The sequence below is a fragment of the Aristolochia californica genome, unplaced genomic scaffold (genome assembly GCF_029961685.1).
Source record: "Aristolochia californica isolate CCGP_79_NKW_82.1479 unplaced genomic scaffold, dmAriCali1.0.hap1 SCAF_12, whole genome shotgun sequence".
NCBI classification, from domain to species: domain Eukaryota; kingdom Viridiplantae; phylum Streptophyta; class Magnoliopsida; order Piperales; family Aristolochiaceae; genus Aristolochia; species Aristolochia californica.
The window spans coordinates 18,167,040-18,194,153 of NW_027181793.1; the positions used below are offsets into that span (position 1 = coordinate 18,167,040).

The 27,114-nt window shown below is 39.8% G+C and overlaps 1 protein-coding gene across 1 annotated transcript in view; it reads right to left on the bottom strand.

Annotated features, from left to right (window-relative positions):
* Positions 1–13,858: 13,858 nt before the first annotated feature.
* LOC137946365 (zinc finger CCCH domain-containing protein 7-like) overlaps positions 13,859–27,114 on the bottom strand; it is a 54,394-nt gene continuing 41,138 nt past the window's right edge. Inside the window, exons 8-11 of the transcript XR_011111072.1 lie at positions 15,247–15,366; positions 14,899–15,124; positions 14,448–14,757; positions 13,859–14,313 (exon numbers count right to left, since the gene is read on the bottom strand). The gene's annotated coding sequence lies outside the window, so the exon portion shown is untranslated. The remainder of the gene's footprint in view (positions 14,314–14,447; positions 14,758–14,898; positions 15,125–15,246; positions 15,367–27,114) is intronic.

Here is a 27,114-nt window from a genome sequence, read left to right on the forward strand (position 1 = left end):
CCTTCTCCTACTTAGCTTGGTTGAAGTTCTTATCATGTGATCCTAAATTCTATTTGGTATCAAAGTATAGAGTTTAGGATCCCCTTTGATGAAGTATACGAAAAAATATTTATGAAGATCTGGCCATGAAATTACTCATGAAGGAAGGAGTCCAACCTTGAAGAGATAAGTCATTTCTGGTTATTATTTACACTTTTTCCTTGCTATATGTTGAGGCTTTGATCTCTAGATTACATCTAGACAAGATGATCTTCATATGAGAAGTTTTGAAGATTAATCCCTTGTGATTAAAAATATGTTATCATCTTGGTCTTCTTGCAGCTAAATTACAAGGTTGATCAAGATTGGTTGTTACAAGTTGTTTTATAAAGATTGATGATTTGAGATTCAGTTACTTACATGTGACTTGGATCAATTTTCTATGAGTTGGAATTCCAGCACATGTTGCTGCAAGGCCTCTCACACTTGGTGTTGCTCATGTGGTCTATTCATTTAGCTGGTGAATCAACATATGTTTAAATCCTAGCTTGATGAAATTTCATCTATGTGCCTCTACTATTCTGTTGCCCTCAGTACTCTCTGGAACTCCAACACTTGGTTATTTGAAGTTGGATTGTTCCTATGAGTTGATATTTATAAGAGACCTTATTTGCTACAAAGGATCTCAAAGAAATAAAATTGTGGTTCTTAATGTGTTGAGCCACGATTTTGGAATTTAGGTTAAGGCACAAGTTTTCACTCTATCCTCTTGAGATTTTTTAAGGATATAAGAGGATTTGATTCATTTCTAGATGGTGACTCCTCTTGACATTGGTACAAGTGTTTTTTATGATTTAGTGCATGATCTTGTGGATAAGATTCTATATCTCAATTTGCAAGTGACTGATTTGGTACACGGATCCTTAAAGTTTGAATTAGTGGATTTTTTTTTAGAAGATCTTCTCTTATTTGATCTATTTGGGACATTCGGATGGAATTATTTGGCAGCCTATACATGATTTAAAGTGCCTTCCCACCTTGATTTTACTCACTCTTATACTCGGAGCTTTGATAATTGATCTTGAGTGTGGTTTAAACATTTGTTTTACTTCAAGATGGATGCTGGAAATACAAGTAGTAAGAGCGGCATACTCAGAATTACTACTATTCCCTTAAGGGACCTCTCAAATTATCTTAGTTGGTCGCAATCGGTACAAAGGGTTCTTATTACTCGTGACCTTCTCAGTCACTTAAACAAACCTTCTCCACCGATTGATGAAGAAGATCTATCCTACCTCAAGTGGGTTAAGAATAACAATTTGGTCATTAGTTGGCTTATTCCAGTATGGAAGAACATGTAGCCAACAATGTTGTCCACTTGGAAATAGCCAAAGACATTTGGGACACATGTGCTAAGTTATATTCTAGCACGACCTCTTTGCAAAAATTATTTGATGTCTTGCAAAACAAGCAAAATACTAAGCAAGGGGATAATATTCATGAGTTTTTGGCTCGGTTTTAGGGTCTCCTTCAATTGTGGAAGATCGCTTAACCATACTCTACCAATATTTTGGTTCAAGAGAGGCAAAGGGAAGCTTTAGCGGCAACAATTTGCTTCACAAATATCTAGTCATACCTTTAAGTTGCTAAAACTCAACTTCTTAGCTCCTCCACACTTCCATTCTTTGATGAAATCAGTGCCACATTGTTGCGAATCCCTGATCCATCTCTTACCTCACATAATGATGCTCCATCAGCTATATACTCCGGTAATAGAGGTACATCATCCTCCAACCGAGGATGCGGTAGAAATTTTAGAGGAGTCCAAACAAGAGGTGGTAGAACTGGTCCTACCCACTCACGCACAACGCCCCGTATATGCAGCTATTGTGGTGGTCAGAACCACCTTGTGGAAAGTTGTTGGAAGCTACATGGCAAACCAGATTGGGCCACGATTACCCTAGCCTCCGCTAAAATTGATAAATGGGAAGATAAGGCTGACTCACAATCCGAGAAGATGACTCTCATTGCTGAAGACTATGACACATTTCAGAAAATGAAGTCAATTATGGAATCTTCCCTTCCACCTTTACCTACAATTGCTACCACTATTGCTTTAGGTATGCTTTCTTCCTCTTCTTTCTCTTCATTTTCGATAATAGATTCCGAGGCTTTGGAATATCTCTCAGGTAACAAACACATGCTCAATTCTTTATCTCCGTGTATTCCCAATAAATTTGTTACTATTGCTAATATTACCCAAACCAAATTACTTGGCAAGGGATCCTCTTCTATTACACCCTCTATCCCACTTCAAGATGTCCTATATGTTACTCGATTCCCTTTAAACTTACTCTCGGTAAGCCAACTCACAAAACATCTAAATTGGTCTGTAACTTTCTCACCCTCTTCTTGTGTATTTCAGGATTTAATTACGAAGAGGGTGATTGGTGGTAGCCATGAACAAGAGGGCTTGTATTACTTCGACCTGCCTCTGTTAGCTGCACTTTTATCCTCTACATTCGAGGTACAACTTTGGCACAACTGGCTTGGTCATCTGTCTACACCTTCCCTTCAACATTTACTTCCTTCGTTAAAGTCTTTATCTACTTTCAATTGTGAGGTTTGTCAATTAAGAAAACACCAAAGGAGTACATATTCTCCTCGGCCTAACACTACTAGTGTTGCTCCTTTTTCTTTAGTATATTTTGATGTATAGGGACCCTTATGTGTCTCTAATATTTCTCATGTTAAATACTTTTTTACTTTTGTTGATGATTTTACTTTACTTGGTTATATCTTTTTAAAGAAAGATCCGAAATAGTTACTATCTTTAAGGCCTTTCATGTTTTGGTGTTAACTCAGTTTGACAAGAAAATTCAAATACATAGGTCTGATAATGCTAAAGAATATTTGTCTAGTGAGTTCAAATCCTTCTGTGAAGGTCATGGCCTTATCCATCAAACATCTTGTGCTTACACTCTTCAACAGAATGGTGTTGTTGAAAAAAAGAATCGTCATCTCCTTGGTTGCTCAAGGCCTCTTCTCCTCCATAAAAGTACCTTACTTTTATTGGCCTCATGCTCTACTTACGACCTGTTTTCTTATCAATAGGTTACCTTTAGGCGTGGCATCGAATCGAGACGATCCCGAACCTGCCTAAGTTTGACCAGAGCTTGATTTAAATATTTCGAATCTAGTGTAATTGAGCTCGAGCCCAATAATTTTGATCGAGTTCGAGTTCGAGCTCGAACTCCAAACTACATTTAAAACTTTGCATTAAATATAAGTCAAATAAATTGTATATAAAAATATGCATACATTTTACATAAAATTGGGCATAACCTCTGTATATTAACCCTGCATAAAATTATCTATACACTATGCTTAAAAGTATTCATAAAAGATGGATTAAATTTATTCAATAATCAAACACAAAATATTGAATTTGGACTCCCTTTTCTAATATTTCGAGTTACAACACCTTTATTTATTGTAGAGGAAGTGATAGAGTCCTTATACAATTAACCTTTAAATTTCCTAATTACATTCCAACTCTAACTCTCAAAGATAAATCTATCATGAAAGGATAACGCAATCTAATAGAGTTCTAATATAAGTTGAACTATAAATCTTCTTCAAGAACGTGGACATAAGGGAGGAGGCCAGCTCGTGGCCTTATCCTTGTGGGTCCCACGTGATCTTCTAGTTTGTGGTATCTTTGTGGGTCCCACTTGATCTTCAAGTCTTCTAACTCATTCCCGCTTGTGCATCTTATTGTGTTAACTCGTGCTAGCTTGGGTGAGGACTCTTCTTGGCATCCCACGTCCTCATGGTGGGTCCCACCAGCTTGTGCACCATAGTGGGTCCCACATTGTTACACTCCCCCTCAAGCTGAGGTTGAGAAAACATCGTAGATACCCAACTTGCTGCAAATGGTAGATATAATCTTGTTAGTGATCGACTTGGTGAGAATATATGCAACTTGACTTTGTGATGATATATGCTTTAGAGATAAAAGACCCGCTTGAAACTTTTCTCGTATAAAATGGCAGTCCACTTCAATATGCTTTGTTCTTTCATGGAAGATTAGATTCATTGTAATGTGTATTGCTGCTTGATTATCACGATATAGATCTATCAGAGCTTCTTTGTAGAATCCCAATTCAGTGAGAAGAGATCTTATCCATAGGAGTTCACTAACAGTGTGTGCCATGGCTCTGTATTCTGCTTCTGCAGTAGACCGTGCTACTACAGTTTGCTTCTTGATTCTCCATGTAACCAAATTCTCTCCAACCATCGTACAAAATCTTGAAGTAGATTGCCTGTCATCCGGGGATCCGGCTCAGTCTGCATCTGAGAATCCTTCGATGTTGAAGTGACCATGAATTTTATAGAGAAGCCCTCTTCCTGGATCTCCTTTCAAATATCGTAATATCCTTTCAAGTGCTTGCCAATGACTAAGTTGTGGTTTGTGCATGTATTGATTCACCACACTTACTGCATATGATATATATAGTCTTGTTACACACAAGTAAATAAGTCTTCCCACTAGTCTATGATATTTTCCGATATCTACATCTTCTCCAATATCTGCACATAATTTTGTATTTGAGTCTATAGGAGTGTTTGCTGGTTTGCATCCCAGCATTCCTGTCTCCTCTAGTAGATCAAGGGCATACTTCCTTTGGGATAGCACAATCCCATGTCTGGACTGTAATACTTCAATACCCAAAAAATATTTGAGTAGTCCAAGATCCTGTCTTGAATTCAGCACATATTTTTTCTTTTGTAACCTGGATGCCCTCGCAATCATTACCAGTTAAAATGATATCATCAACATATATTGCCAGAATTACCTTGCCTCTAGGTGTGTTTTTAATAAAAACTGAGTGATCTCCAGAGCATCTGTAATATCCTGCCCATATGAAGGCTTGACTAAATTTCTCAAACCATGCACGAGGAGACTGTTTTAGACCATACATAGATTTTTTTAGTCGACATACTAACTCCCCCTCAACCACATACCTAGGTGGTTGTTGCATATAAATTTCTTCTTTGATGTCCCCATTCAGAAAGACATTTTTCACATCAAGTTGATATACCTGCCATGAAGAGTTAGCTTATAGAGATAATAACACACGTACCGAGTTCATTTTTGCCAATGGAGAGAAGGTTCCCTCATAATCAATTCCATATCATTGTGTATAGCCCTTAGCTACAAGGCAAACCTTCAGCCAAGCCACGGACCCATCTGGATTGTGTTTCACAGTAAACACCCATTGTAACCGACGGGTTTCTTATCATATGGAAGTGGGACTAGAGCCCATGTCTGATTTTCATAAAGTGTTTGCATTTCTTCATCCATTGCTTCTTTCCACCCTGGGTGTTTGAGAACCTCCTGATAGGACTATGGTACAGATATGGAAAAAATAGCAGAAAGAAATTGACAACATTTAGGGGACAGATGATGATGAGACACAAAATGGGATGAGATGTAGAGGGTATGGTGCATGATATGGTTTTTTTTCTTTGTGCGATTGGACGAGTATCATATTCTGGGCCAAAAACAACTGGAGAAGATGGATTTACCTCGGTGGGATCCGTAAACTCAATCGGTGTGGTGTCAGCCGGTGTTTCTGAGGGCTGAGAAGTTTCTGTAACACGGGGCACAATCGGTCGAGGAGAACCTGGTATTGAAAATAAACTTGGAGGAGCATTGTCAGAATAGTATGGAGAGTCTTCAAAAAATGTGACGTCCCTGGACACAAGTAAACGCTGAACAGTGGGATTATAACAAACATAACCCTTTTGTGTACAAGAGTATCCTAGAATGATACACTTGATAGATTTAGGATTAAGTTTACTATGTTTTGGGGAGGAATATGGACAAAACATTGACACTCAAAGATTTTCAAGGGCAGTGAAAATGGATCATCATTTGGTAACAATATAGAGTAGGGAGATTTATTACCAAGAACAGAAGATGGCAAACGATTTATAAGAAAACTTGCTGTAAGGACTGCATGAGGCCAATAAAAGTATGAAATTTTCATGGTATATAATAAACCTCGAGCTACCTCAAGAATATGATGATTTTTTCATTCGCCTACACCATTTTGTTGAGGAGTGTAGGTACATGATGTTTGATGGATAATGCCATTTTCTTGACAAAAAGAATCAAGTTCTTTGGAAAGGTATTCTTTGGCATTATCAGACCAAAGTATTTTTATGTTCTGACCAAACTGAGTGAGTACCATAGCATGAAAAAACTTAAAAATCAATGGTATCTCAGAACGCTCCTTAAATAAAAATAACCAAGTGGTACGAGTGAAGTCATCAATAAATGTAATAAAATACCTAACTTGAGAAATATTTGAGACGCTCAAAGGTCCCCCATACATTAGTATGAATTAATAAAAATGGAGTAATACTTTTGACTTCTGGACAAGGTGAGTATGTAGTCCTTTGATGTTTACTCAATTGACAAACTTCACAATTAAACTCGGACCTGACTTTAAGAGTAGGAAACATATAATGAAGAGATTGTGAAGATGGATGTCCCAACCGGTTGTGTGATAGCCTTGTCTCATTTTCATTGATGGAAACAATATTTATTTTTGGCACACCAGGTAGTATAGCTCCCCTTGTTCACGGCCTCCACCAATCACCTACTTCATTATAGGATCCTTAAATACACATGAAGTGGGTGAGAAGGTGATAGAGCAATTAAAATACTTTGTCATCTGACTAACATATAATAGATTCAAAGGGAAGGTAGGAACAAATAGAATATCAGTGAGCGGAAGTGATGGTGTACCGGAAGTGGATCCTTTTCCTTGAACGTTGGTTTGAGAATCGTCAGCTATGGTAACAAAATGTAATAAATGTCTGTTACCTATAAGATTCTCGGAGGCTCCTGAGTCAATTATCCAGGATGAAGATGAGGCAGATAGCATACCTAGAGCAGTGGTGGCAGCGGTATGTAATGAGGAATTTGGAGAAGAACCAATCATTTTCTGAAACAACTCATATTCTTCAACAGTAAAAATTTTCTTTTCAGTTAATTTTGTGGGTTGATCCTCCTTTGTATCTCCTACCAAGGCTTGATTAGCCTTTGTCAAGTTTGCGTTGTCATTGGCATTATAAAATATTTCTCCATAGTGACCATTTTTTCCACAGTAAGAGCATGTATCGATAGTGTGGCCATATGTCCCACAATGAGTGCATTCTTTCCACAATTTTTCATGTTTTTGATTAGCCAACTAATCACAATGGTATCATTTTTTAACTATTTTTTTTGTAAAAAATGTCTTCTTGATCAATAGGTGGTCCACGGTTGGTGAGATGACCAAGTAGGTCATTTGTTATAAAAAACCTCCAAACCGATGTGGACCAACTCATAAAATTTGATACTCTTCGTAAGGGTATTATGGTAATTCTGAGTATACCACCTTTGCTACTCACATTTTCTTTAGCCATAATAGGCACTTCAATGAAAATAATTCTCCAAAAAAATTCTAATAAAAATATCCAAGTAGTATTCTTCAAACAACTTGGTGCATGGAGAAATTTAGCATTGGCACTAAACAATCATTATTTTTATTTTATTTTTATTAAATAACTACTCATAATAGACTAAATATTAATCTTCTATATCAGGGGAATCTTGTTTCCATGATTTTTTTTCAACAATCTGATCATGGACTGGTCTCGGTTAACAGAAATTCCAAATCGACAAAATTGCTTTGATAGCTTCTTCTAGATCGAGAGGCATTCATATCCACAATCTCATAAGATGAAAAACATTCACATACCCATCTTTAAATCATCTTCTAAATCTAGAAACCAGTAACATGAAGTAATAAAAAAATAATGAAGGAAGTTATCTCACACTTTTTGATATTCGTTCACAAGGAGCCTTCTATGAGTGATGTTGATCATATATTCTTAGAGCATTCCTTTTGATGTAGGGATCCTAAATTTTATGCTTTGATACCATGTTGAATTTAGAATCCCTTTTCTAATATTCCGAGCAAGGGAAGAAAGAAAGAAAAAGGAGAAAAGGGGAAGAAGGCTCTCGGGTAGAGCGAAGAAGAGAAGAGGAACAAGGTGTGCGCCAAGCAAAGAGAGAGAGATTTACTCACGAGAGAATTATAGAACTTGGTTAATTCCAAATTACAACACCTCTATTTATAGTAGAGGAAGTGATAAAATCCTTATACAATTAACCTTTAAATCTTCTAAATACTTCCCAACTCTTAACTCTCTAAGATAAGTCTATCATGAAAGGATAACACAATCTAATAGAGTTCTAATATAAGTTGAACTATAACTCTTCTTCAAGAACGTGGACATAAGGGAGAAGGCCAGCTCGTGGCCTTATCCTTGTGGATCCCACGTGATCTTTTAGCTCATATTGATAAGATTCCAGCTCGTGGTATCTTTGTGGGTCCCACTTGATCTTCAAGTCTTCTAATTCATTCCAGCTTGTGCTTCTTGCCTTCTTAACTCGTGCTAGCTTGGGTGAGGACTCTTCTTGGCATCCCACATCCTCATGGTAGGTCCCACCAGCTTGTGCACCATGGTGGGTCCCACATTGTAAAAAAAACATTCCTTTGAAAAACAACTCTAGTTTTGTCCATTTGTACTCAATCAGATCATTCTGATTCAAGGACTGAAAAACCAGATCATCAAGACAGAGAAATTTTTTAAGAAAAATGGTTTTGGATGACTTAATCTTATGCCCATTTTCGTTTTTTCTTTAGAGCATGGATTCATATAGCAATAGTTTTGAAATGCTACCAATTTGTTCTTCTGAAAAACTTGAGTGGAGTTAGCTTTAAGAGAGTACTTCAAACAATTTGAGTCTGTTCAAGAGCCATGAGGAAGAGATAGCCGAAGTTCAAGAAATTATTTTTTTTTCAAGTGTTTGCGATCTCGCACGTGCGAAATTGCACGAGCGAAGGTCACACATGCAAAATTGCAAGATGTCTTCGCGTGCGCAGGGGGGAAAAATTATTTCTCCCCCAATTTAGGTCTCTGGTTTTCCACCAAGACGACGCGGGGGGCAGGGTGGTCTAATGGCATCGACGAGGAGCTATCGTCGGGGCTGACGACTGCGACGAAAGCGGCAACGACAGAAGCGACGGTGAAGGTAGCGGCTACCAAGATGATGCAGGGGTAAGGGAGTCTATGATGAAGGCGACCAACGAGCAGATGTCGACGACGATGGAGGCGGCCACAGTAGCGGATGGGAGGGGCTCGACAGTGATAAGGATCAATGATGGCAGACGAGAGGAGGAAGAAATCGAACTCGAACTCGAAGAGTCAAAGACGATTCCTGTTCCCACCTCCCGCCTCCCGGGCCCTCTTTAAGTTAACGAGCTGGCTCACAACCTTTCGAACCGAACCATGGTTCGGTTGAGCTCGGCCTGTTAACACAAACAAGCCTTATTTTGATCTCGAACTCGGTTCGAGATCCAGATAAATTGAATTGAACAGAGCCGAAACCGAGCCGAGCTCGAGCCGGTCGCGAACTGGCTCGGTTCGATGCCACCCCTAGTTACCTTCATCAATATTGGGTTATAAGACTCCATATTCTATAATATTTCCTAATGAAGACCCATTTTCTCTTCCCGTAAAGGTTTTTGGATGTGTATGCTTTGTCCATATCACATCTCCTCAGAAAAATAAACTTGCTCCCCGTTCTATGAAGTGCATTTTTTTGGGTTACTCTCGCACCCAAAAAGATTATGCCTATTACCATCCTATCCTCGAAGGTTACTCATGTCTCGGGATGTGACTTTTTTTAGGACAGCTCATTTTACTCCTCAGAAGATGGTCCCCGAGGTTTGTCCTTCCCTCCTACCGCTCCTTGTCCAATTGTGCCTTTTAATGCCGATGTTACTCCGCCCCCCTGAAGCATCGGCCGACTCCTCACCTGTGGAGTTTTCGGATCCTGCTGAGGTAAGTCCTTCTCATATTCCATTTGGTCCACTGTTTGATACTCGGTCCATTGCTCTAATAAAAGAATGTCGTTCATGTACTACTTCTCATCCTATATCCAACTATATGTCTCGCCATCGTTTGTCTTCTGCTTGTTCTTAGTTCCTTGCATCTCTTTTTTCCACTTCTATTCCGTAGTCCTATCAGGAGGCCCTGCAACATCCAGGATGGAAGGCGGCTTTGGATGATGAAGTGCAAGCCTTACATGAGAATCAAACATGGCATTTAGCACCGCTTCTGAAAGGTAAGAAACCAGTGGGTTGTAAATGGGTGTTTTCCGTCAAACACAATCCAGATGGGTTCGTTGTTTGTCTTAAGGCTTGACTCGTCGCTAAAAAGTACAATCAATGTTATGGAGTAGATTATGAGGAGACTTTCTTTCTTGTTGCCAAGTTAAATTCAGTACGTATCTTATTATCACTCGCCGCTAACTCTTTATGGCCCGTCTATCAACTCGATGTCAAAAATACTTTCTTAAATGGCAATATACGCAAGGAAATTTATATGGTTCAACCACCAGGTTATGTGGTTGAAGGGGAGTCCGTATGTTGTTTAAAGAAGTCCTTATATGGGCTTAAACAGTCCCCTCGGGCCTGGTTTGATAAATTTAGCCAAGCATTATTATGGTTTGGACTTTGTCGATGCTTAGTAGATCATTCAGTATATTTTAAAGATACCTCAAAAGGTAAGATATTATTGATTGTGTATGTTGATGATATTATATTAACTGGCAATGATGCGCATGACATACAAGAAGTAAAAAAACATGATATGTCATGAATTCAAAACTAAAGATCTTAGACTTCTAAATTATTTTCTGGGCATGGAAGCTCTTCAACCCAAACATAGGATAATATTATCCCAAATGAAGTATGTCTTGGACCTCCTCGAAGATATGGGAATGATGGGGTGTCGTCCAACTGATACACCTATGGATGCTAATATAAATTATGTATAAGTTCTAGAGAAGATATTGATATTGGCAAATATCAAAGGCTTGTGGGCAAACTTATCTACCTCACTGTAACTAGACTAGACATATCATATGTTGTAAGTGTGATGAGTCAGTACATGTATTAACCACAACTTACCCATTGGTCGGCCTTGGAGAGAATATTACAATAATTAAAAGGGGCCCCATGAAGATGATTGCTTTATAAGAAAAAATGACCACTTCAACATAGAAGGTTTCTCAGATGCGGATTGGACTAGATCACCTGATGATAGGAAGTCCACTTCTGGATATTGCACTCTTATTAGAGGGAAGCTGGTTACATGGAGAAGTAAGAAGCAAAATATGGGTGCAAGATCTAGTGAAGAAGCAGAATATAGGGTTATGGCTGACACAGTTATTGAACTCTTATGGATCAGATCCCTTCTTACCGAATTAGGATTTTATAAAGGAGGTTCTATGAGTCTACATTGCGATAACCAAACAGCCATTCATATTACTTCGAATCCAGTCTTCCCTGAAAGGACCAAACACATCGAGGTGGACTGCCACTTTATACGAGAGAAATTTCAAGCGAGTATAATCTCCCTCAAACATGTTTCATCATAAGAGCAAGTAGCAGATATTCTTACTAAACCTATTACGTCTAAGATCCTATCCTTTATATGTGGCAAGCTGAGTATCTATGATGTTTTTTCTCCTCCAACTTGAGGGGGAGTGTTAGAAGAGTGGGCTCAAGTCGACACGTCCAAGAAAAGAAAGCCCACACATCTAAGAGGTGGCATATGGGTAAATAAGTAGACTTCTTGTAAAGATGACATGAAGTTGTAAATACTTATCTTTTTATGTCTCTTCTTTTATAATGTTGTAGCCCTTAAAGGGCATTGTAAAAGCTATAAATAGAGGACCTGGATAAGAGGTAGAGCATTCAAGCTCTCTCCTCTTTTTCCCAAAAATTTGTCCAAGCTCTCTCCATTGGTAGGCGCTCTCCCTCTTATCTTCCATCCAAGCTCTCTCCCTTGGTGATTGATCTCTTCTCTCTCTCTTCTCCTTCTTCTTCTTAGTTTGGTTGAAGTTCTTATCATGGGATCCTAAATTTTACAGTTATCATTAAAAGCAATGTGAGAGTCAACTTATGGTCAATAAGAGGCAATGTGGAGCAGTAGGAAATGAGTAGCAGTGGTTAGAGGTAAGGGTCAATGGCCAACAACACCATAACATGAGGGTAGTGAGCTAACACAACATGGGGGAGGAGAGAAGGAAGAACAGAGATAAAAATAAGGAGGGGAAGAAGAAATTGTTGGCGCAAGATCCCCATTGAGATAATTTGAGGATGTTGAATTTAGGATCCCTTTTCCATGATCAAGAACAAGAGAAAGAAGAAAGAAAAATGAAAAAAGGGGAGGAAAGCTCTTGGTAGAGAAGAGAAAAAATAAAAAAGAAAAGGGTGAGTTGCGTCAAGTGAGGAGGGGGAGAGAGAGAACTAACTCGAGATTGAATGTGTGACTTGATTAATTCCGAATTACAACTCCTCTATTTATAGTAGAGGAGGAGGTAGAGTCCTTATACAACTTGTCATTCAATCCTAATTACATTCCAACTCTAACTCTTCAATATAAGTAAGTCTATTCAAACTAGAACTCCTAGAAGACTAATTGGAGTAGAACTAGGATTCCTTTATTACCCACGAGATTATAAGGGATAAACCAGCTCGTGGCCTTATCCTTGTGGGCCCCTCATGAGCCTCTAGCGTACCTTGATAAGAGTGCCAACTCATGAGATCTTTGTGGGTCCCACTTGATCTTCAAGTCTTCTAAATCAATTTAGTTTTTGCTTCTTGATTCCTTAACTCGTGCTTGCTTTGGGAGATGACTCTTCTTGGTGTCCCAAGTCCTCTAGGATTCTTCTTCATGACCTACGTCCTCATGGTGGGTCCCACCAGCTTGAACACCATGGTGGGCCCCACATTGTAACAAAGGATAAAAAATGCTGAAGTCGTTAGTAAAGTACATTAAAAATGCTTTTCAACTCATAAAACCCACAAAATTTGGCAGCTTACTCATTACATGACCAACTGAGTGACCCATAAAAAAGGGGGAAGGTAAACAGCTCATGCTAGAAAACACATTGTCCAAACAACCGAGCAAGCAAGAGGGTTCAACACAACAAGCAAGCAAAACCCCAATAAAGAGAGACAAAGAAGAAGAAAAGAAAAAAGTAAGTGTCTAGAGAAAGTCATCCTTTGAGAAAATAGTGTTTAACTTTATATTCATGTCATAAATGTTTATGATCTAAATGTACCCTGATGAGCATTTGCGTATTTTTGTAACAAGACTATTATAAATAGTGTTGAGTGGGTTGTATGAAGAAACGGACCCTAAGGAAGGAAGGGTTGAAGACTAGTCCACTTTAGTAAACTTCTCTTATTTGTCATCTAATAATTCTCATCAAAGTCCATCATGTTTAGAAACATAGACCCCTATGGTGCATAATAAGCCCTCATTCAGCCAAAGTCTGCATGTCCATCCATGTTTTGCAGCCTCCACAAAGCTGGGGGCCTGATAGTCATGTACGATCCACCGAGCCCCTCGGAAACCCATCCGCGTGCCCTCCCTAGAGTGAGTTTTCTAGAAAAATCTACTCTCTTCACTTCCTAGACCTACAAATATAACATAAAATGAAATTAAATCACATATAATTACAAGGAAGAAATAAGTGTCAATAATATTACATATACCATCTCATGATATGCTTGAAAAAATAACTTGGAGCCACGTTAATGTCAAATGATCTGTTTCCTTGCATTTTCTAAAGTTTTCTTTGAGACTCATTTTTGGAAATTTTTTTACTTACATCACATAAAATGTCATTATTATAATAAAAATTTACCTCAAATTGCTCTATCAAGAAGACGTCTATATGTATCCATTGCCAATCCTCCATTGAAACTCCTTGAAAATTTCAATGATGAGACGACCTCCCTCGTCATTTCTTCAAATTTGTTCAAATTTTTATCTCTGTAGCAATCAATGAAGGGTGGCCATTACACCTTCTTTACGAAGGAAGGGTCACAATTACGAAAGATTCTGAACACTATCAAGTAGTTTTCATACAACACAGTCTTAATTCTATTTATAAACAGAAGATTCTGTTATTTTGCCCAGAGCCTCGGCAGAGCCACCAACAGTCCTAGTGAATGACAGAAGGACATCAAAATCCACTCTTGCCATATCTACTCAGAAGAAATATCTTCAGTTTACCCTTCAAAGACTAGTTGTTTCTTTTCCTGCAACCTCAGAATTGTGTTTTCAACAATTAAGAAGACCTGGGAATTGCTCCACTGCTGGAATCCACCAAGGGTCCATTAAGAAGACCTGTTATCAATTCCAAATTACAACAACATCACTAAAATGAACTGATGACAAGTCCAAATGATATAAATCAATAAGGGGCACATTTGTGGAGTGGTAACATTAATAGGATAGACATCAGTAGCTAAATTGCTCACATTAATTCAGGGCCACGCCACCAGCTTTCAAGCTCATAAGAAAGATTTTGCAGTCTGGATCATCGGTGAATCTCTTGCAGTCATATAGTCATACTCCCAACTAATTGGACACACTTCACACCAAACTGCATGAAGTCTATGCACTAATGCAAACAACATATATATGAATGTTTCCACGACCAGTAACATCAATAGCAACTTGAACCTTTTGAAGGGAATAGTTAATCAAATCCATGAATGAAGTAAACTGGCTGAACACTATTCCTTTTGCAGAACCATCACTTTCAACCATGAATCTGATCTCCTCCCTCTGCACAAAACTTAAAATTATATGATTGATGGGAAGAAATGAATTAATTGAAACAAAAAAATGGAGAGGCTAGAGTCGAATAACCAGAGAAAATGTCCATTAAAATACTTGGAGAAATAGCTTTCAAGATACAATAGTTACCAGAGCTTCAATCTTTGTGCTAGTCTGAAATTCTTCAAGACAAATTTTGTTGAGGATACTTGAACGTTTGAAACCCTTAACGGTCAAAGCACCCTCTTCTGGACTCTTCTTTGCAGTGAAATCAACAGTTAAGAGGTTTTGAACATGAAGGACAAGCAACCTGTCCTAAGACTGCTGAGTATTCCATTAAACAGAACTTACAGAAACAATGCTCACATGCAGACACCTGAGGTAAGTAAGATAAGTAGAAGAACCAAGTTGGTCAAAAGAGAAGACTGATAACATTTAACCATCTTGTTCTTGCACAGAAGCAAGAGTAAGAAAATGTTGCACCATAATTTTTCTCACCACTGGATCCTCTGCTTCCTCATGGCAAATCCCACAATCCTCTGCTTGTGGAACATTGGACTCAGCAGTAATCATATTTGCAGTTTTAGAATAGATAACAAGGTATGGACGATCAACAGTCTGGGGAAAGTAAATAATGTTAATCAGTACCATTTAACAAAATTTGTAAAGAACATGAATGAATTGGATAGACAGCTTAAGGAGTGATTCCAAATTATCCAAAATCCAATTAAAAGAACCTCCATAAAACCTCTCTTTCATTTTATCAGCTTTACATCGTTGATAAGAAAGACAAATTTTTCTTGATGGAGTTAGAGCACTAAGCTATGGTCTAAGTCTTGATGAACTTGATAGGAAAGAACTTCCAGCAAAAAAAGGGAGAAGATGCATGCAACCTCCTTGTATGATGAAAAAAGAAGACCCACCCATTCAATGAAAGAGACTATATACTTGCTAAGAGAGAAGCATCAGAGGAGGGGCAGATTCTCTACATTTTCTTTTCCTTTCTAGCAACAATGTTACTGAGGCATGTAAGCAAGTACACTGTAAATAATACACCATATTAGTGCGGTTAGCACTGAGTCTAGGAATATCTCGTTCTTCAAATTGCACACCTACTCTCCCAGTTAACGATTTGAGTGGCATCCTTTTTTAACTAATGTAGTTGATAATTTGCAATTTATGAACATTTCTAAGAGATCATGGCTGGGATCCTAACCTTGGATTCAACAGAAAGATGAATTCAAAGTCTCAGCCAAAAAACCAGGTTCATTATTCACACGAATGAATCCAGTACAGATGGGAAAAGGCTTACAAGACTTTCAAGAATTTATTGCAAAACATCTAATTCTATTTCCACTAAGTGCCTTTCTCTTAGGTCCATGAAGACAAAACGTGGAACTGATGTCAGCAGTTCATTTCAGAAGAAAGAACTCACTGAACTGGGATCATTAACTAATGTAAAGTTTGGATCTAGCTTCATCCCCCAATGACCACCCACTTAGCAGGTGATTATCCAACCTTTACAAACCAACAAAATCTCAAGCCATTTTAGATGTGGAAATTTTACTTGCACTAACAGCCCTCATCACATCCAAGCTCTGATAAAGTTTAAGCCCTGTTTATTCCAAATTTACTAGCCACAGGTTTATTGTCCAACCTTATAAATCAACAAAACCCCAAGCCTTGTTAAGAAGTGGGAATTTTTACCCACATTAACAATTGTAAAAATAGAAATAATACAAAGAACAACATTTTTATACACGCCCAGCTTTTGTTTCTATCATGAGACTTATGCAACCAATTGGATAATTTACAGATATTCTTTCAACATCATGCAGGTCATTGAAAGGATTTTAGACAAACCACTAATGAACAAAGTTCAAGGTCTTTCAAAAAATTAATTCCAATTTGAGGAGCAGATAACAAGCTATCAATTTAGGATCCACTTCAAATAGTGCTTCTGTTAAAAATGATCAAATTTCATTTCGTTTTGTATAAATTGCTCTATGGGAAACTTAGGTCGATTAACTCAAAAAAAAAAACAGACCAGTTTCAACAAAACCTAAACTACCAATTGTTTATCCAAAACCAACAAGCTTGTTTTAGACTTGTTCTTTTGATGATAATAAAATTTTCTAGACATGTTAGAAGTTATTATTCCAAATTAATTTGGTTTTCTATATTTTCTAGGAAAGTGTTTTCTTATAGAAAGTGAATTCCAATGGTTGAAGGTGAGTAAAGACATGATTAGGCCCTCCTTAAATCTGGAATATTGTAATATTGTAGTTTTATTCTTCTATAAATAGAGCTTCAGGGGAGGGGACACAAGTCCATAACCTCATTCTTCCTCCTGTTTTCTCCTCTACATGCCGTCTCTCCTTTTCTTCATGAGCTAATCCATGGAGTCTTGAAGATCAACATGGTATCAGAGCATTGATTTTCAGTACTCGTAGCTATGTTTTTTAAAATTCCTATCTTGCTGTCTCAGGTGCTCATTCAGAGTTGGCCTACCCACATCGTGTGTTTTTTTTTCTTCCAATTCCCAGTTTTTTATGGGCGTGTGCCTCCGCGTCGTCTCCTTATTTTTTTCGGATTCTCAATTTTCTTTTTCTCTTCGAATTATCCAGCAGGTCTAGTTCAAGTTCAACCGAGTGAACTCGGCAGGACAGCAAACATACTAGGTCCATGGGTCTTTAACTCAGCAGAAGCTCCTTGGTCCATTCAATTAGGAGTGCCGTTCCTTTTGTTTGAGAGCCAACCAGATTAAGATTCTGGTCCAAAAGAAGCTCCGGCCAAACGCTTGTGGCTGCCATCTCAACGCCTGCAGGGGCTCACGCAATTGGACTGTGTGTTCGCCCTCAGATCTGCAGTGATTGGGTGCTTGACTGGTAGACCTCTCCTGAAGAAGGCAAAACGCGCGTTCAAATGGCCTTCAACTTCTCCTTCATCACTGCTGGCTGACTGAACTAGCGTTCCCCACGAACTTGCTCATCGACTCTCTGGTTCATTGTTGTTCTTCCACTAACGGAAGATTACTCCCGGTAGCCTTTGTATTGCTGATTGTTGCCTTGGGCAGAAGGCTAAATTCTCCATTGTTGTTGGACGTCCTCATTGGCTGGTGAAAGATTATCCTGTTGACGGTCTGCTAGATCCAAGTTCATCCGCATTACTGCTAGATTTAACTCGGATCAACTATCAGCGAGTTAACAGTGCAGCATCTTGGAAAGTTAGCCTTCATATTACCGAGAATAACTCTGATTTTTTGTACTTAGACATCTCCAGCCTGTGAAACAGAGTCAGAATTTGACTCTACTCGGATTTAGGCCATAAAATCTTCCTTAGCCAGGCTGTTTTTTATTAGCCTTATCTAGTTGATTGCCTCCGAGGAAGTTTCTACAAATCCGTGGCACTACTGGCTGACTGATCTCTCCTCCTGCAAATAACTTCAGCGACAAACTTGCCACTGTTGTCATCACTGTCTTCGGATATCAACAACGGATGTCTCTGGTGTAAAAATCATATGTGATTGTTGTTAAGTTGTAGAGCCTAATCAATGCCCTACGCTGATTAAGATGTGTGTGTGTGTGTGTGGGTGGGGGGGGGGGGGGGGGGGCTATAAGGGTTTTATGATTATCATCCGAGGAACATCAGTTGCGGCCGAGCGAGGTTAGAGAAAACAACACCTGTTAAGTGTGTGCGATCTCTCTTGTAAACTATTTCATCTTCATAGTGGATTACTGCAGCGGTAGAAGATAGGACGTAGTTTCACTTTGAGGCGAACCTGTATAAATCTTGTTGGTTTTATTCATGTGTGTTTTTGTTTTCCTTCTTCTGCGTTTATTATTATTACTCTCGTTAGTTTGGAATTAGGGCGTCTAATTCCTAACTGTTGTCAGCATTGGTCATACTGATGAAGAAAAAAACACATGGTGGCCCCAACATATTATCTTCCGATGATTCCCCATTACCCTCTTATTATTTGTGAAAATCACTTATGAACAATGCCTATAAACCCACGACCTATAGAGGATAGGAGTTTGCCCAACATCCTGCATGAGTTAAGTCTATTATTCACCCAAAAGGTGTTTTTTGAGCTACCTTAGAAAGTGAGTAAAACTTTGTGCTCCACAATTGGGCTACTTTTCCGCCTTTGAAATTGAGCGGAGAATATTTTAGACTATGACTATTTGACTGGAGTATGGAGCCTGTCCTACGGCTTGGAGTGATTTTTCTCTCACTCTTATATTATGCCAGCTGGGTCTCTTGGTAAAGAACAAAGAGATCACCAGCTAGAGGGGGAGTGTTGGAAAATATGATGGACAACTATTTTATACAGGAAGATCCTATACACCATTTGCAGGGGGAGTGTTGGAAGATAGGCTCAAACCCACACGTCCAAGTGTGTTAGAAGATGAGTTAAAACCTACAACTAAGGAAGGCCCAAACATCCAAGAGAGGTGGAAGATGGCTCAAGCCCCACAAACCAAGGAAGGTCCACGTAGTGGTGGCATGATGGTAAATAAAGAGTCATCTTGTAAAATGGCATTGATGTAATTAGTTTAAGTTTCAAGGGCATAATCGTAATATTATAGTTTTATTCATCTATAAATACTACTTTAGGGGGAGGGTTAGGACACAAGTCCATAACCTCATTCTTCTGCTTGTTTTCTCCCCAACATGCCGTCTCTCCTTCTCTCCATGAGTTTTTTATTTTTTTTTATTTTTATGAATAGAGCGTATATTGATAAGACAAAGAAGAAAATCAATAAATTTCAGCATAGAAGTTAACCTGATTAGTGACAAAGAATTCTTATCTTGTGAAACTATGATACTCATGGAATATCTCAAATATGTTGTTCTTTTTCCATGGGAAAAGGTATGGAAGAACCTTCTTGCGTTGCAATGAAATTCTATCTACTTTCTGAGATAGAGCACAACTGACTGTCCATACTATGGAAAACTTTGAAGGTTTGCATGTTTTCTGGAAAACTGCATAGGTTCAACACACTATTTCTCAACTAAGAAAAATGATGACTAGAATTAAACAGCACTTGGATAGCTCAAGACAAATCATTCACTACAAAAATAATAACAAAATGAAAAGAATAATTGCTAGAGAGACAACGCTACAGCACCCAACTAGAGTAGATTCACCAGTCTCTCATCAACTTCTGAACAACATAAAGTTCATTCTATTGTATTCACCCATATATTTAATAATCATTTAACTTAAACTCAATTTCAGCTATCTTATTTCAACAAGAACTGAATTCTTCTTTTTTTTTTTTTTGGAAAATGGACAAAGACAAACTAACCCGCAATGGATCCTCCACCAGTGCCATTGCATCACCTGCCTCTCCCAGGTAAAATTTCCTCGATACAACCTCGATTGCAACTGGAATCAAAATCTCTTATGTGCCCACCAACATTGCATGCCTCCTTCCTCTGCTTTCATCCTTTCCTTCACTGTCGGGCCTGCAGCCCTCAACCCATCCATCACAAGGTTTGGCAACCCCATTCATCATGGGCCTTTTCCTGCCTGGGATGACTCATCCAGGATATCCTTTGACTGAAAGCCACCCGGTGTCTGCTTCCACCACCAGATATCCTTGCTTCCTGAGACAAAATCCCAAGCATGGACCCACCCTGTATGAATCTAGCCAAACGAGGGAGATTGTGTCTAGACACTGAGGGTACCCATAGGGATCACCGGAATCACCAAGGTGTGATTGGAATTCTCTCAACTCTAGCCCTATTCCATCCTTTTCTCCTTCACACTCCTTGACAAGATAAAGCATCGCCAAAGCATTGTTTCTAGCAAACAAACCATCAGGGAACTTCTTTCTCAACCTCCTCCAAGAGTTGGTCACTTCGAAACCATAGCAAAAGAATGAAAGACAATCCCTCGTATCCTTTGCTGGGCCTCTCAGCCTCGCTAAAACTACAGACGCAGAGCTCACAGCACTTCTCCAAGAACTCCAGCTCTTCACCAGCCACTTTAATGGTCTTCTCATCATTGAAGGAGATTCCCTATCCGATTTGTTGGTGTTCCACTGCTGATGAACCCCTTTGGGCGTCATTGGGCTGTTTTTCACTCAATTATAGACATTGTATCTTCCATTTACTGCTCTTAGTCTCATGTATTTCGTTCACCCTACTCTTTGGCTGACTCTTTAACTAATAGAGGCGCTTCTCTTCAAGCTCTCCTTGTTGAGAGTGTGCCTCCTCCTGTTGTATTGTAGTTGTTTTCCCACTCTTACTAAATTTCTCGTTTTCATAAAAAACACACTAGCTCACATCTTCTAAAAAAAATATTTTATGCTAATATTAGATCAAATAATAAAAATTCTTTTCAACAAATAAAATAAAAGATGAATCCTTGAGGATGATACCTCTTGATGAACCAATGTACACAAATACTTTAGTCAAGCTTAAAACAGGACCATGTTTTGATAAAAAAAGAAAATCCATATATCAAATTGACATAGTTCACAGAGAACAAATTTTTTTTGACAGATTATTTTATTTTTATTTTTTTGAAATGATGCTGATTTTTATTAAGGCAAAAGCTCAAGAGACCATATTATAATGCAGGGAAGCCTTCCCAAGCAATAAGAGATTGCTAGGAAGTTCCAAATTTTGCCCATTTATCAGCCAAAGAGTAGGCTGATCTAGGAAAGAGATTCCAATTACAATGTGTAGAAGATAGAATGTCAGCAATACTATCAGTGATGGGCCAGTGGCGCCAAAGGGGGAGGTTGTCCTTGGAACACCAACTAATAACCGTCTTCGAGTCGCCTTCAATGATTAACTTGCAATGGAGCCGATCCCTGAAGATTTGGAGGCCAAACAGCAGAGCATTAACTTCAGCAGTATTAGAATTGGCAATGCCCACCAGACTAGCATAAGAAAGAATAGGGTCTCCATTGTGACCTCTGCACACACCACCTGCTCCTGCTAGACCAGGACATACAATAGCACTACCATCAAAATTTAGTTTTATGCAGTCGCAAGGGGGAGGATCCCAAATAGCCATTCTTGGAGCTCTGCTGGGGCCAGACATATGAGCGATCAAATTCCAATTTTCCCGAAGGGAAACCCCCGATAGAGTAGCAAAATCCTTCTTTGTATGAAATCAGCTCGAGCCAAATACACCATGGAACAAGCGCAAGACAGGCCGAAAGAATTAACTTGCCCAACCGAGGAAGGAGAATCCCTCGAACCATCTCAAAGGTGCCAAAGAGGTCCTGATATAGCCCCAGTTGGAGCCCGATTTTCTAAAAGATCTTCATCCAAACATGCCACAAAAATCCACAATGTAAGAGGACATGTTGGACTGCCTCTTCGCACTCACTGCAAAGGGGACAAGAAAGATCGGGGGTAGTGAAGCCTCTTCTATGAAGGTTGTCTGAAGTAAGAATTTGTTCTCTGATGGCCGACCACACGAAGAATTTGATTTTGCTTGGAGCTGAGAGTTTCCAAGCCAGATTCGCCTTGTGCTCATGAGTACTGTAGTCTTGCTTTCTGATATGAGAGTAAGCCGAAGTAACAGTGAATCGGCCATTATTACTTGGCTTCCAAATCAGCTTATCAACTGAGTGCTCCCGGATAATAGTACTGCTGACTTTAGTAAGGAGAGAGCAAAAAGCCAACAATTCCTCATTATTTAATCCCCAACGAAACGGGAAACTCCACGAGTGATCACTCCATGAATCAGCCACAGAGCAAGAGAGGTCGCTGGCCACCCTATGCATCCCCAGGAAGTCCTCCGAGAAAGATCAGGGGCCACACCATTCGTCCGACCAGAAGAGAAGGGTCCTTCCATTGCCCGTGTGAAAAGAGGTAGCATCCTTGAATACTAAAAGAAACTTGAAAACTGATTTCCATATCGGGGATAGGAGGCGAGCAGCGCCACCCTCTCCACAATGCTCCCAAAAACTGCAGGTAGAATTTGTTATGGGCATCCTGTGCCACTAAGGGATTATGGGATCCTGGGTTATGTACCTATGTCTTCCGCTCCTGACAGGCCGGTCTTTTGGGTAGTATTGGCTAGGTGCATAACATTTGGTATCAAAGCTTCGTCCCGCTAGGTGCATAACAGAATTTCACCATATTCTTCCATGAATTGTTATACTTATTGTTGAAATTCCAAATCCATTTGAGTATAACAGCTTTGTTCATTTTTCTTGTAGGCCGGATGCCCAATCCACCCTTATTATGAGGTATGCAAATATCCTTCCAACTGACCAGATGGTATCTGAAGGTATCTTCTGAACCTCTCCATAGAAATCGTCGACAAAAGGCATCAATGTTGGAGCAAACAGAAGCCGGACAGTGCATGAATGATAACAGATAATTTGGCAACCCCGCCAGATAAGACTTGAGGAGTGTGAGACACCCCGTTGTTGATAAGAGTTTATCCCTCCAAGTGGCTAGCCTCTTTTCAAATTTCTCAATGAGGGGGGACCATAGTGACGTCGTAGGCCGAGAATAAAAAAGTGGGAGCCCAAGATAATTAGTTGGCATATTTCCCACAGAGCATCCCAAATAGTCCGCAATATCCCGAAGCCCAGCTGGATAAATGTGATAGCCAAGGAGAGTGGCTTTTCCCTAGTTTATGTTCTGACCGGAAGCCAATTCAAATAAACCCAGCACAGCACGCAATTTTCTGATCTGATCCATAGTACCGACCCCAAAGCAAATAGTATCATCCGCAAACTGGAGAATCGGAATATCAAAGGTTGTGCAATCAGTCGTGGGGAGGAGCCATCCCATGTTCTTGGCCGAGTAGATCAAGGAGGATAGGTATTCTGCCACCACGTTGAAGAGCAGGGGGGAGAGGGGGTCTCCCTGTCTGATTCACCTGGTTCCCTTAAAATACCCACAAATTGTTCCGTTGAGAAGAACGGAGTACCTTGCAGAGGAGATGCAGCTTTGGATCCAAAAGCGCCATTTTTCTCCGAATCTCATCTTCCCAGGAGGGTGTACAAAAACTTCTAGTTAACTCTGTCAAATGCCCTTTCAAAGTCAAGCTTGAGGATGAATCTGGGGAGCTTTCAGACCTTGAAATGATGACTAAGTTCATGACATGCCATGGCTGAATCAAGAATGTTTCTTCCCTCAATAAAAGCACTCTGGCTACGGTGAATGGCAATAGGAAGGATTGCCTTGAGACGACTAGCAAGGAGGCGCGCAATCACCTTATATGCACTGGTAGTGAGACTGATCGGCCAGAAGTCGGATGGGAGCTCTGCCCCATCTTTTTTAGGGATGAGGGTGATGAAAGAGGCTCTGATACTCCTATATCTGATGCCTTGCTGATAAAAGGAGCGGGCCATGCTGGAAATGTCTTCACTGATGAAGGGCCAACAACGACGATAAAATTCCCCGTTGAATCCATCCGGGCCGGGAGCACGATCCAAGGGAAGACCAAGGGCTGCAATTTCAATTTCCCGATTAGAGAAGAGGAGCTCGATGAGACTAGCTGCAGTTGATGAAATAATCTGAAGGTTAACCCTTCGGAAGAAGGGCCGGAATGGCTGGTGAAGAGTATAAATCTGCAAAAAAATTCACCAGTGAGTCAGAAATAATGGTTCGGTCCGAGGTGGCCTCACCGTTGACACTGAGCATGGCAATGCGGTTGGCCCTTCTTCGTGTAGAGGTGACTGCATGGAAGAATTTAGTATTAGCATCCCATCAGAGAGCCATTTGAATCTTGCACGTTGTTTCTAGTGCACTAACTCTATGTGGGCGAAGGACTGCAATTGCTCTTAAATGGCATACCTCTGAGAGACTTCCGAAGAAGAGAAACCTCTGACTTCCTCCTTAGAGTCGAGAGTGGCTATCTGAGCAAGGGCATTGGTTCTCACAGCCGAGGAAGAGGCCTTCTTTTCAGAGGCATCTTGAGCTTGATTGGGAAGGCCCACCAGCTCGGTCCAGCAACAGTCATATTTTCCCAAAAGGATTGGAGAGACAAATCAAAAGAGGGGTCCGCCATCCAATTATTGTTGAATCTGAAAGAGGGGGAGGGGGGCCATCTGCTAAAATGGGTATCAACCATAATCGGCCAATGATCAGAGACGACTCTATTGAGCACTTTGCCGGAGACGTTGCTGTAGAGCTGAAGCCAATCATTGCTAGCTAAGAATCGGTCCAGCTTTGAGAGGACAGGGAGTTGCCAGCCATTTGACCAAGTGAAGGTCTTCCCAGATAGGGCAATCTCATCCAGGTCCCAGCTACCAATAAAATCAGCAAATAACCTCATGGAGGTTATGATTCTCCGGGACGGTGGGGATTCTCATGGTAGAAGCGAGTGACATTGAAGTCACCCACAAAAATTAGAGGAATAGGATTTTTTTTTTTTTTTTTTTTTGACAGATTATTAAAACTCAGCAAGCACCTTAAGAATCAATAGTCCTTTTTTTCTTTTTTGATGAAGATGTAATTTTATTAAAAAAAGGAAGAGAAAAAAACAAAACTACAAAAGCGGAGGGCGCAAATCCTTAACAACGAGAGATTGCAGGAAAGCTCCCTCCTTGGTAAGCACATCTGCTGCCGGATTAGCAGATCTCGGAATGTGAGACCAAATACAAGAAAAGGAAGAAACAATATCCAAGATCTCCTGGAATACATCCCAATGCCTCCATGGGGGAGAAGAATTGCGCTGGCACCAACCAATCACCACCTTGGAATCTTCTTCGATGTGAATGGGCCCACTACATTTGTCTTTGAACACCCGCAATCCATTAAGAAGGCCAGGTAATTCCGTTAACATTGAGTCGGATATGCCTAAAGGACCAGCATAGGAAAAACATTGATTCCTAATCAAAAGCTAATCAGGTCGACAGCAATACAAAATTGAATCTCCAATTTGCTTAAAATAGAGGTCCACACAGTCCATGAGAACTAGCACTGAAGAAGAGTATGACTGGTGGATTCATCTTCATTGTGGCAGAAAGGGCATAGTGGATCTATAGATGGGTGACCTCTTCTTCTGAGCACATCAGCCATGAGAATTTTACTTTGACAGGCACTCCACATGAAAAATTTTACCTTAGGGGGGCACATAGATTCCAGACGAAATTGATATCATGCTCCCTTTGCGTCGGATCCCAACCGTTGATGTATCCATATGCTGAAGCAACTGAGAATTTTCCACTTTTGTCAGGCCACCAAATGAGCTTGTCTTCGTTGGAAGGCCAAATTCCGACATGATTCAAAGAATCTAAGAGGCTGCTGGCTTCCATGGCCTCCATGTCAGTTAAACCCCTTCGGGGGTGTAGGTTCACATTCCCTCCCTCAAAAGCATCTGCAACTGTAATTTCCTTGTGAGTGGAGAGAAGGAAAAGAGTGCTGAAAGAGTTCCGTAAATATGCCTGTCCTGTCCACCAGTCATCCCGGAATTTAAGAGATCTTCCATTACCCACAAAAAATCTACAGGCTGATGAGAAGTTTTGAAGAAGCAAAAAAATAGATCTCCATATTGAGGACAGTCCTCTCCGGTTTCCCCCAGCCATCCACCATGGCATATTCTAGCCCAACTTGACGCGAACCATATCCTTCCAAAGATTGGAGGTATTTGTGTTGTATTTCCAAATCTATTTAAGCATTAAGGCTTTGTTCATTTCTTTTGATTTCCGAAGCCCTAATCCTCCCAATCTTTTAGGTAAGCAGACTTCATTCCATTTGACCAAATGATATTTAAAAGAGTCACTTGATCCTCTCCATAGGAATCTTCTTTTCATTTTATCTATGGCTTTGCAAACTGAGGACGGGCAAGGCAGAAAAGATAGTGCATAGTTTGAAATGCCAGCAATACAAGATTTAAGGAGAATTAGTCTGCCTGCCTTACTAAGTAACCGCCCCTTCCAACTAGTTAACCTGGATTCAATCTTTTCAACCACTGGGATCCACAGATTTTGGGAAATACGCCCATGAAACAGAGGAAGACCAAGGTACTTCGCTGGAAGCGTAGCCGTAGAGCATCCAAATAGGTTTGCCGTCTCTTCAAGGTCTTCTGGGCTCACATTAAAACCAATGAGAGAGGTCTTCCTCCAATTTACTTTCTGACCTGACGCAATAGTCCTTGATTAAAGTTTTTGCTTTGTATGTTTTGTCCTAAGTATTAGATAGCCATGAAGCAGCAGAAATCAAAATGATTAAATCAAGATAGTGGAACCATATCCAAGGAGCCATTGCAAGAGCCTCTTTAAAAAGTTCTTTAAAATGCAGCTTTTATCCTAATCACATAGTTCTCAAATTTTGGGCGAGCTTCTTTGGACTTTCTATTCCCTTTTAATATAATAATTTTCATCCCTTTCACCAAAAAAAAATAAAGTGAACGTGAGAGTATCTTGCCTATTCGTG